The sequence below is a fragment of the Uloborus diversus genome, unplaced genomic scaffold, assembly GCF_026930045.1.
Source record: "Uloborus diversus isolate 005 unplaced genomic scaffold, Udiv.v.3.1 scaffold_184, whole genome shotgun sequence".
Lineage (NCBI taxonomy): Eukaryota > Metazoa > Arthropoda > Arachnida > Araneae > Uloboridae > Uloborus > Uloborus diversus.
The window spans coordinates 138,323-149,011 of record NW_026558334.1 but is presented as its reverse complement, the minus strand read 5'-3'; the positions used below and the strand labels follow the sequence as shown (position 1 = coordinate 149,011).

At 36.8% G+C, this 10,689-nt stretch overlaps 1 pseudogene; it reads left to right on the top strand.

Annotated features, from left to right (window-relative positions):
• The first annotated feature begins 1,853 nt into the window (after positions 1–1,853).
• LOC129233141 (putative ankyrin repeat protein RF_0381) lies at positions 1,854–7,872 on the top strand (annotated as a pseudogene).
• Positions 7,873–10,689: the final 2,817 nt, after the last annotated feature.

Genomic DNA, 10,689 nt, shown 5'->3' with positions numbered 1-10,689 from the left:
ACTAACCGGCGTCCACTGTACATGCCAAAATGTAAAATGTAAGTACAGTCGGACCTCCATATATCGAAGTAGCAAATTGCCGAAAAAAATCGATATATAGAAATAACGATTTATAGAAACAACCTTATTTTATCGTACAAATCTCCTAAAACACTAAGATTAAAGCTAATTTTCATGTTATGAAACCGAATTTTCTAATTTATACAAGCATCGGAATAAATGAAAGTTAATAATTAAAATATTAACAAAAATTACATTTTTGCGCCTTCATACATCGTCATTCTTTGGCAATTAACTTGATTCGCAACATTAGGGTTGTTTTGTTTTGACAATGTAATCGAGAGAAAAGTTTTAAAAAAAAATCTTAACTTGAATGATTTTTACTGAAGCTAAAAAGACTGGGAATGATAATCAACAGACAAAAGGAATAACTTGAAACTGGTTTTACAGTATTACTGGTCACAACTTAGATTTGAAATAAACTTGAAGGAATTTAAGAACATAACAGAACAACGACCTATTTACACAGCCCTCAACCCCCTATTCCTTATGAATTTTGCAGCAACCTTTAGTGGACATCATTTTCTCCCCCAATTTTCATTTTTCACGAAACAAACAGCCTGAAATTGAATCAAAATCTACGAATGTCTCGAAATGTTTTCGATATATAGAGATTTTTCCAATATATAGAAACAGTTTTTCTGTGTAATGAACATAGAAATTTGCTGCGATATCGATATATAGAACATTTCGATGTGTGGAAGTTCGTTATATGGAGGTTCGACTGTATCTCTTTGGAAAAGAGATTCCCACCCTTTGGCGTGCAGGCAGTCGCAATGATTTCGCATTTTGGATTCCATGCAACCACAGTAATAGGAAGATGTAGATGAAACTAAAAGGAACAAAACAATTTTTCATGCTACAGGTAAGCAGGAGTGAGGAAACTTTTCTCTCTTCGTAATGCAAAATACGTCAGGGGCCAATACGTCCCATTTCGTCCTTCTAGGTACAAGGTTCAATATTTACACTTCTATGAGGCTAGTTAGTGGCGCAGCAAAGCGGGGGGAGGGGGAGGTTTGGGGTGAAAACACCCCCACCTATTGCTTTTAACATAAATGCAAATTCTTTTGCCGTAGTTTATGCATATGAAAGGGTTGTTTTGATCGAAGAAAATCCTTTCAAAAGGTATTTTTGATCAAAAAACGCCTCTCAGAAACAATTTTTGATTAAAAAAAAATAAACCTCCAGAATGTATTTTTTAATCAAAAAACCCTTTCCAGAAGGTATTTTTGATTAAAAAAAAAAACCCTCCAGAAGGTATTTTTGATCAAAAAAGCTCCTCCAAAAATATTTCTGGCTGCGCCAATGGGCTAAGACCAATGATTAAATAAGCAATCAAATACGGTCATATTATGGAAAGTTCCTTTCCTTTCAGTTAATGATTATTCGATTCATTGAATAACAATCTGTGCACGAGGTCGACGGGCCCCCCTCGTCCTTCTAGTGTCAAAGGTTTGAACGAAACCTTTCTGTTCTACCTCGGGGCCTCTTTTTTGGAATTTTCTAATTTTCTCAACGATACAACTTCATAAATTGCTTTTGTATCAAAAAAGAAAGTGAGAGAGCTGAATTCAATCATTTCTAAAAACAACCATTTTGTCTTTAGGAAAAGAGTGGAAGCTTGTCACGACGCATCTGGGGAAATGAAACTCCATCGCGCCGTCGCATGCAGTGACCGGTGCGCAACTCTCGCAATCTCAACGGCTGAACCGAAAGACTTCGGCATGCGAGGTGAGGGAGGGCGGACCGCCTTGCAAGAGGCCATCCTTTGGAGATCTACAGAAGTTGTGAAAATGTTGCTGGCAGCTTGGTCCAGCAGCCACCCCGGAGCCACACACCCTCTTCTCGAGATACAGGACAATGATGGGGACACTGCCTTACATTGGGCTGTTTATCGTGTGCGCCTCGAAGTGGTCGAAATGTTGCTCGCAGCTCGCACTGACATTAATCCCAGAGACGCCAACGGACGAAAGCCCCTCATAGACATACAGAACAAGAAGGGGAGGACGGCCTTGCACGAGGCGGCACGTGGGTTTGGTGGAGCGGAGATGGTGGCAGTGCTGCTGGCTGCAGGGGCTAATACGCATCTTCAGGACAAGTGGGGCCAGACTGCGCTTCACGTCGCCATCAACTGTCGCAAGGAGCAGATTGCAGAAGTCATCTGCGATGCCGATGATAGAAACGTTCTTCGGGATCACCATGGTCGGACCGTGTTGCATTTTGCTGCAAAATGTGGAATGCAAACTATTGTGAGAAAACTTCTGTCTTCGGGGCCTCTTCGGAAAACTCTTCGTTCGGGAAAGGAATCGACTTCGAATGCGGCGGAAGGGGAAGGTATTGCTCTCTCGGCGAGCAAGCAGGACCTGGTCGACGTACGGGACAAATACGGAATGACTGCCCTACACGAGGCTGCAAAACGTGGCTCCACAGAGATTGTTGAACTGCTGCTCGCAGCAGGGACAGATCCCCTTCTTCAGACTAAAGAAGGCAGAACGGCGCTCCACGTGGCTATCGATTGGCACCGGGAGGACATTGCAGAAATCTTATGTGGTGCCGAGGATGGAAACCACCTGCAGGATAAATACGGAAAGACCGCCTTGCATTACGCTGCGAGTTGGAAATATAAAGGTACTGTGAGAAAACTGTTGTTTAACGGCGAGCATCCTCACACGATGGATAAACGAGGAAGTTCTCCTCTGCAGTTGGCCTTCGTAGACAGCGGGGACAATAGCGTGGCTGAGATGATCATTTCTTTTATTGCCTGGAAGGACATTTCGGTGGATTGGAAGAATTGGAATGCCCGTAGAGTCGAGATCTGCAAGAAACGAATGGAAGAATGTTTTTCGGAGATCCGGCGAATGAAAGAGACGAAAGTGCTCGGTCGCAATATCACCTATTACGATGTTGCGGCGAGGCACGTGGGGATGGTGGCCGACTATCTGGAGAGCCCGGAGTTCCGGTATGCGTTGCTGGGGGGTGGTTTTGCGCGGGACTTCCCCAATTATGCAGACTTCATCGACTTCAAAGTGAAGAAGGCTGAAAGGAGGAGAATCGTGAGGGCTCCCTGCCTGAAATGCTTCGAGACGTTGTTCGGGAGTCTCCCTCCTTTGCCGGGAACGATCCTGTACGACATATTAGCCTATTTGAGTGAACGAGATATGAAGAACGTCCTCGCAGCTTTTAACTGTGATGTGCCTGACCGGAGGGCTTTTGAAGCTAGTGGAGCTGTCCTCTCATAGCTTTGATTATGGTTTGGTCGCTTTAAATACGAAACGGAGTTATTTTCATTCTGAAACAAAATAATTGTTTTCCTTAATCCTTAAGACTATCATTTGTTTTATTGTTGATGTCTTTAATTTGAAACAGTATGAACCTGTTATTATTTACTCTACCCCTTCTAATGTTCTGTAATCATAGTACTAACTAAAAAAAGAGATTTAATCAAACAGTATAAATTTGACTTATAGATGAGCGTTTCAAGGACGCCTTAGATATTCTCAGCTAAATTTTATCGTCGGAAGATTAGAGTTAAATTTTGTAAAAACAAAACCGTTGCATGCCAAATAAATATTTTTTCCATATTTGCAAAAAGTGGCAGGGACAGTTTTTAGTGTACTCCCTTCTCCTACCCTCTGGCAGAAACAACCATCCCTGTTAAGTCCATAAAAGGGCTGTCCAAAGGTGGTGCTGCATTTTTTTCCTACAAATTTGGCCCCCTGCCCCCTTTTGTCTCAAAGTGTCACAATTCTTGCTCTTCTCACAAAGCTCATGTTTTATTAGCTGAATGCCATAACTACTGCAGGCCACAAACAAAACAAATATTTGTTTTTGTATCTGTTTCTATCTGTCAAACCGAATTTCTCAAGAAATTGACACTCAAAACAAAAAAAAAGTCTAACGAATATGCGGGAGTTTGAATGTTAATATCAACATCTAAGTCTTGATTCTCAATAGCATAGTTTTGGAAAAATAGATTGTGCACAAGTGTATTGTGGGTTCCATTGATTTTACACACATTGTTTTTCGATGCCAGAATCTGGTTCCTCTTTCTTTTTTGTAAAATTTTGGTTTGCATTTAATCCTCTATTCCTAATACTCATAAGTGTCAATAAGTTTTCTTAAGTTCGTTAGTGTTTTTACTTTTTCTTTTTGTAAAGAATAATTTTATTTTTGTAAATATTTATTTCCTGTTTTTGGTGTCATTTTCCTCATCTAGCTAGGGGTAGAGAAGATGATATTTCTGCAAATGCCTTTTAATAATTATAGTCGGGGCCCGACTAAGGCTTTTGAGGATACTGGGCATGAGCTTCATTCGATGAACCCCCCTACCCTTATTTATACAAACTTTCAATAAAATATTTTGATACTTCACGCTAAATGGGGGAATGTTTGCTTCAACGAAAGTATTATAATATACGTATGTTGTTGTCAAACTTTTGCCTGGTAACAATAAGACATAAATATCAAAAATATCTCGGAAAAAGATTTAAAATGCAATAAAATATGGCATAATGTTAGGGGAGCCCTACCCCCCCCCCCCCGAAAAAAGGAAAATACCCTCCTAGCAATTTAAATGCCGCAGTCTACCCCATGACCCCTCCCTCCCTTTATGTGGACACCCTGGTTAAGCCTGGAGTGGTTTCGGGATTTGTGAATTTTAGGTATTTTTTTTTTTTTTTTTGCTGGACTTAATACTTGGCTTTGCTATGGCCAGGTTTGGCTTTCTGCCAGCAGAAACTAGTTTTTACCGTGCCAGTGGCAAAAACTGGTTATAACCGGCAGAAACTGGCAAAAACTTAAAAACATCTTTAATAACTCAAGTAATTACTGAAAGATATTTGTTTAAGTAAACTAAAGAAGTGAACTTCATTTCATAATTTAAAAAAAATAAAATACTGTGCTAGTACCTACGATTTAGTTTGGAAAGGGAACTTTGCTATTGCAGATGCTCGTAATATTTGAATTAGTCTAACAAAGGACGGAAAATCATAAGGAAAGAGGAGTGCAATACAGAATTAAACAGGCATTACTGATTGTAATTTGCTCGCTTATATGTTTCATCTGAATTGCTTTGTGATTGAAATTATCATGTGCTTCAAGAAGAAAGTGCCAGAATTTTACTTGCCCATATTGGCGTAGATTTTTCACATAGTGTCAAAACTTTGCGGAACAAATTGGCCCTATTTCTCAAACTTATTTTTCCAGTACAATTAGATGAAAGTTTCACGAACATTGCTTGTTCCTTGATGCATTGCCTGCTAGCTCTTCTGTTGCAAGAATATGCTAAAGTTTCTCATTTGCGCATATTAAATCGAGAAAGTGTTTAGATTTTAGAAACCATCTTTTCTAAGAGTTAAATGCAGGGGCCAAGCAATGTAACATTTGATTTTGAATTGTGTGAATATTGTAATTAAATTGTGCTTTGGTAACAAATTCATTATCTTTTCCATGCATTTTCTATTGAATGTCAACAACTATTTTTTTTTTTTTTTTGGGCATTTTGTGAGTTTTTGCCAGTTTCTGCCACAAATGTGGCAGACAGTGGTTTTTGCCATGCCAGTTTTAACCGGTTTCTACCAGTGGTTTTAACCGCCTCGGCAGAAACTTGCCAACCCTGGCTATGGTGCAATTTAAATTCATTCCATTTTTAAAACTTTGGCTTCAGATTTGGTGCCCCCTCCCCTTAATATTGGTGCCCTGGGCCCATGGCCCATGCCTTAGTCTGGCCCTGCTTATAGTATACTAAATGAAGGCATTGTGCAACCAACTCTCTTCCCACGAGTTTTCTGGTCAAACAGTTTCCGTATCATCTCATGGTTGCGGAAAGATATAGAAAGGATAAATTGTTTCTGTCATCCTGTTAAAAATAAAGTCGGTTGAGAATGGTGAGACTATAGAGTTCTCTATAAAAGAATTTGTAATGGTGAGTTGCGATTTTTCTATTTCATTTTTTCGTTTCAGATGGTAAAAAAAAAAATCTAAAACAAGTGCAGCAAGCTGTGCACTGTTTCAGAAAGCTGTGGACTGTCCAAATAAATAACGTCAGAAAACTGATGTCACATTTTTTGTTATCCTCAACCTCAAAGGGTGACATTATTTGTGAGGGAACCCTCCTAACTGAGCATTTCAGTTTACTTTTTTTATTTTTTATCCGTGTTATAGCTCATGTATTTAGAATCGGCATGTCAAGGCCAAATATCTTTTCTACAATAAAAGTTAGGGGCAAAAAAGCAAAATAAAATCAACTATGGGCAAGTGCCCCTGTCTTCAGGCGTGTTTGACAGTATTCCTAAACTCAAGAGATTTTATGTGTAACTTCGGATTGTTTGGTTCATAACTGGTTGTAAAAGTTTTTCCACTCAAAATAATGAAAACGTGATTCAAAACACTTAGAAGGGGGAAAAAAAGCATTCCATAAACCCTATTTTTGTGGAAATAAAACTTTAAACATCAATAACTCACAAATGTTTGGGCTGAAGAGTAATTATAATCAATATTAAAAAAGCATAATTTTGCAGATAATGGTATATATGTATTTCAGGGTTACAAGGAAAAATCATTGGTATCTCTCAAATCTTCTTCACATCAATTAATTTATGTTTTGGCGCTAAAAACGGAGCTCCTTAACATATTTACAATATTTAACGAAAATGTTGTGCTTTTTATATGTCGTTGTTTACCTTTAACTTGTACTAATAAAATAACTTTTGCATTAAGTTTGAAGTTCGTTTTTATGTCATTTTAAGCATTACACTTTCAATAACAAGAAACAGAATTCTGCAGAGCCCGACTATGGTTTTTGAAGACACTGGACACGAAATTTATTAGATGTCCCCTCCCCCCCCTTGATACTCATAATCTCCTCTTATACTGTATAATAAAGGAATAAAATATTTGGATACTTGCGTATTAATAAACAATGCTAAATCTGGGTGGAACCTTATCTGTACTAATATTATAAAGAGAGAGGGCGGATTTTTGTGTGTTGATATGTTCGAGGTAATCTCCGGAGCCACTGCACCTAATTGAAAAAGTCCTTCACTATGCAAAAGGTGCTTTCTTACTGAGTGACATAGGCTCGAAAAAATAGGCTTCGAAAAAATCCGATAAATAGTTCTTTTTTTATTCCAATTGAGGCCCAAATTTCACATAAATTCCCGAACATGGGAGTGAAAAATTACTTGTTGCAGAACTATTTTTGCATTTGAAAGATATTATTTGATGTCTTTTTTTTTTTTTTTTTTATTTGGCGAAGTATTTTCAATTGCATTAAAACCGCTTCACTCGCTAAATAGAGTTTTAAAACAACTGTAAATCTAATTTAGTGGTTTGACGAAAGGTTTTAAATGCCAAAGAAATTTTAATAGTTTTTTTTATTTTTTTGAAATGGTCTGTATGCATTTTATGCAAAGAAAAATGATTATTTCAGATCAGAGGGTGAGGGGGCGTCAATTTTTTTTAATTCATCGGACTTCCATTAAATTTTTAGCATGGGCATCGCGATGCGGGTACTGCTAGTGTTAAAATAAACGTACATTATAAAAAGTAGAAGTGATATAGTATGTACGGTAATCAAATATTACAATGTAGGATTTCGTCAAAATTTAACATCAACCTGATTTAAATCAGTTGAATTTTGTAAATCATTAATTTAAATCATGATGTTTAAAATTTAAATTTTTTTTACGTTCAGAAGAATTAATTTGAAAGTCAGAGTATTTTTATCAGAAAAAATCATAAACAAATATTATTTTTTTTTAACAATTTCACGAAAAGAAGAAAGAATGATTCACACACACATATTGTTGTTAAATGAAGTGAATTGAAACTGAACAGAAATAAAAAAAAAAAACATCATTATAGCAATGAGATCAAACAGAAAAGAACTAGCAAAGGATATATGAAACAAGATGCTAAATGAAACTAAGCATAATTAATAGGATTGGATATTTGTTTGGAGTTAAGCTATTTAATTACTCATTTAAAAATAAACGTAACATAATGTCTGCTTTTCAGTCTTTGATGAAATTCATCTTAGACGTAAATTCATCAAAGAACGTTTACTATTTTCTATTCATTTTGTCCTATTTAAAATTATTTTTTTTCCTCAAATAATAGCTCTTACATATGCAAAGTTTATTTCATGTGAATGCTCAATGTAGTTATTCAATATATACCAAATGAAAAATAATGTATAATGCCTTATTTTTTTCTCTTTGAATAACTTTATTATTTCTGACAACTTGTGGCGATTAGAATTTTATCACATTTATGCATTATCCAATTTAAGAATCGTAGCAATCATCAACGCAATTCATTGTCCTTAAAAAATAATAATAATAAATATAGCGCTATCTAATGTAAATAATCAAGTATATAAGACAAAATTATATTTTTCCTTTTTTTTCATTGTAAACAATAGTTTTAACCTATTTAGTATTTTTTAAAAAGCATTGATATTGTTTTAAGGAATAAAGCGTTAAAAAAAGAAATCTCCAAATTGTGTCAGAAAAATATTTTATTTGACTACTTGTATAGTTGTTCGCTAGATGGCAGCACGAACGATAAATTTCGAAGTCTGGACTAAAATCGAGCGTTGCATCGAAGTAGAACGTAGTCTCTTGAAAGCGAAGAAGTACGAATTCAGATTTCCAAAGGTACGATTTTTTTAATGCTTTCTAATTACTCTATTTTTTGTTTTGTTTGTATTCCATGATGCTGGAATTGTTGGGACAAAGTTCATTCATTATTCCCGTGCCTTTCTTGAAGGGCCGACGAGAGCCTATGTCAACCGAATCAGAAACTAGGAACACGGCTGATGAGGGGGCCCGATCTGGGATCGGAATAGTATAAATTTTATAAATTTAAATGGTAGAAGGGGGACCAAAACTGACATGGGGCCCATCGTAGCACTCGACGGCCCTGCTTTCGTGTCCCGTTCAGTAGAAGTGTGTGTTACTTTTTTTTTTCTTTTTTGACCTCAATAACCATCCCGAATCTAATGCTGCTAAATTTGAGAAGGCCATAAATTTCTCACAGATTATTCCTAATCCCCCCTCCCCTCAAATAACAAATGTTTAAACGAGTGATTGTTTTTAACTGCTGTAATGTAAGTTATCGTTTACAGAGGGTTTGGTCCTTAGTCAGGCAGAAAATGTTATTGATCCTGGTATCTTAATAAATCAGGATTTCAGGTTTAGTCAACAGTGCAGCATTGCAAGTAACAAAACCAACAGAATGCTTGAGTTTATCAATAGATCTATTTCAAATAAATCTCACAAGGTTCTTCTTCCGTTATATAGGAGTTTAGTAAGACCTCATTTGGAGTATGCTGTTCAGTTTTGGGGTCCTAATCTCAGGAAAGATATTTCTGTGTTGGAAAGGGTTCAAAGAAGGGTTACTAGACTAGTAAGAGGACTTTCAGATTTAGACTATAATAACAGACTTAATAGCCTGGAGCAAAAGGAGAGCCAGAGGGGACATGATTCAGTTGTTTAAGTTTATCAAAATGAAAGATGTTAACGGGTTAAATTTTCTCACGGAAAGCAAGACAAGGAGACTCCGTATTAAGCTATCCAAAACTCAGGCTAACCTGGAAATGAGGAAAAATTACTTCTTTAGTAGGGTCGTGGGCACTCGGAACAGCTTACCGGAAGAGGCGGTGATGAGCAAGGGGGTGGATAGCTTTAAGACCATTGATCTTCATTTGGGACTTAGGATCACTGACTGGGATCAGCTTAGCTTTGCCCAGAGCCTGGTGCTGGTAGTCACATTTTGTATTGTATTGTATTTGTACAGCTTAACGGAAAAGACGAATGACGGAATGGTTCCTTCAATAGCAAAACATATCGGCGCAAGTTTACATTTCTTTCCATGATAGAAAGAAATTTATTAAAATGAAATCAAGTGGTAAAAAATAAAGCTACAGGAAAACGCATATCTTTAACGCTACAAACACTGAATATGGAAGCCGAAGTAACCGGTTACTTACCTTAGCGTTCTATGATCAACCGGTTACCATTCTACACAGGGATTCAAGTGAAACACGGCCGATCGCAATGCACCGATGCGATCGCTATTTCCCCAATTTGAATTCAAGTGTAACATTGCGATTGTCTTCAGTCCCGATTCCCTCGCAAAATTTGCAATTGCTCTCGAGCTCTTGTAAGTCTGGAAAATCCCTCGCAAGTGCAGAAAAACATCAATGGCGTCTGTTTTGAATGCAAAGTTGATTTTAGAATTAATGGAATGTTATTGTTGAAAATTTTCAATTCTAAATTGGCAACTCAATGCAAGACTCGTTTTTTGTTTACCGTAACCGTTGCATTTTTGCAGTAGCCTTCATTTTACATTGGAAGTAAAATTGGTTTTATTTACTTAAAATATGCGATACTTCTTCAATTTAACATTGTTTTCATCCACAAATGCAGTACTTATTTTAATTATGACTTAATACTTGATGGCATAATATTCTGCATAGTCATTATACTACTTCGTCGTTTTGAAGAAATCAACGGAATTTTTTTCCGGCTGAACAACAATACAAGTTGAATTACGACTGTGATGAGAAATTATAATTAAATTCTCTTCATTGTTGTAATTTTACTAGTTAGTACTATACTAGTTGAG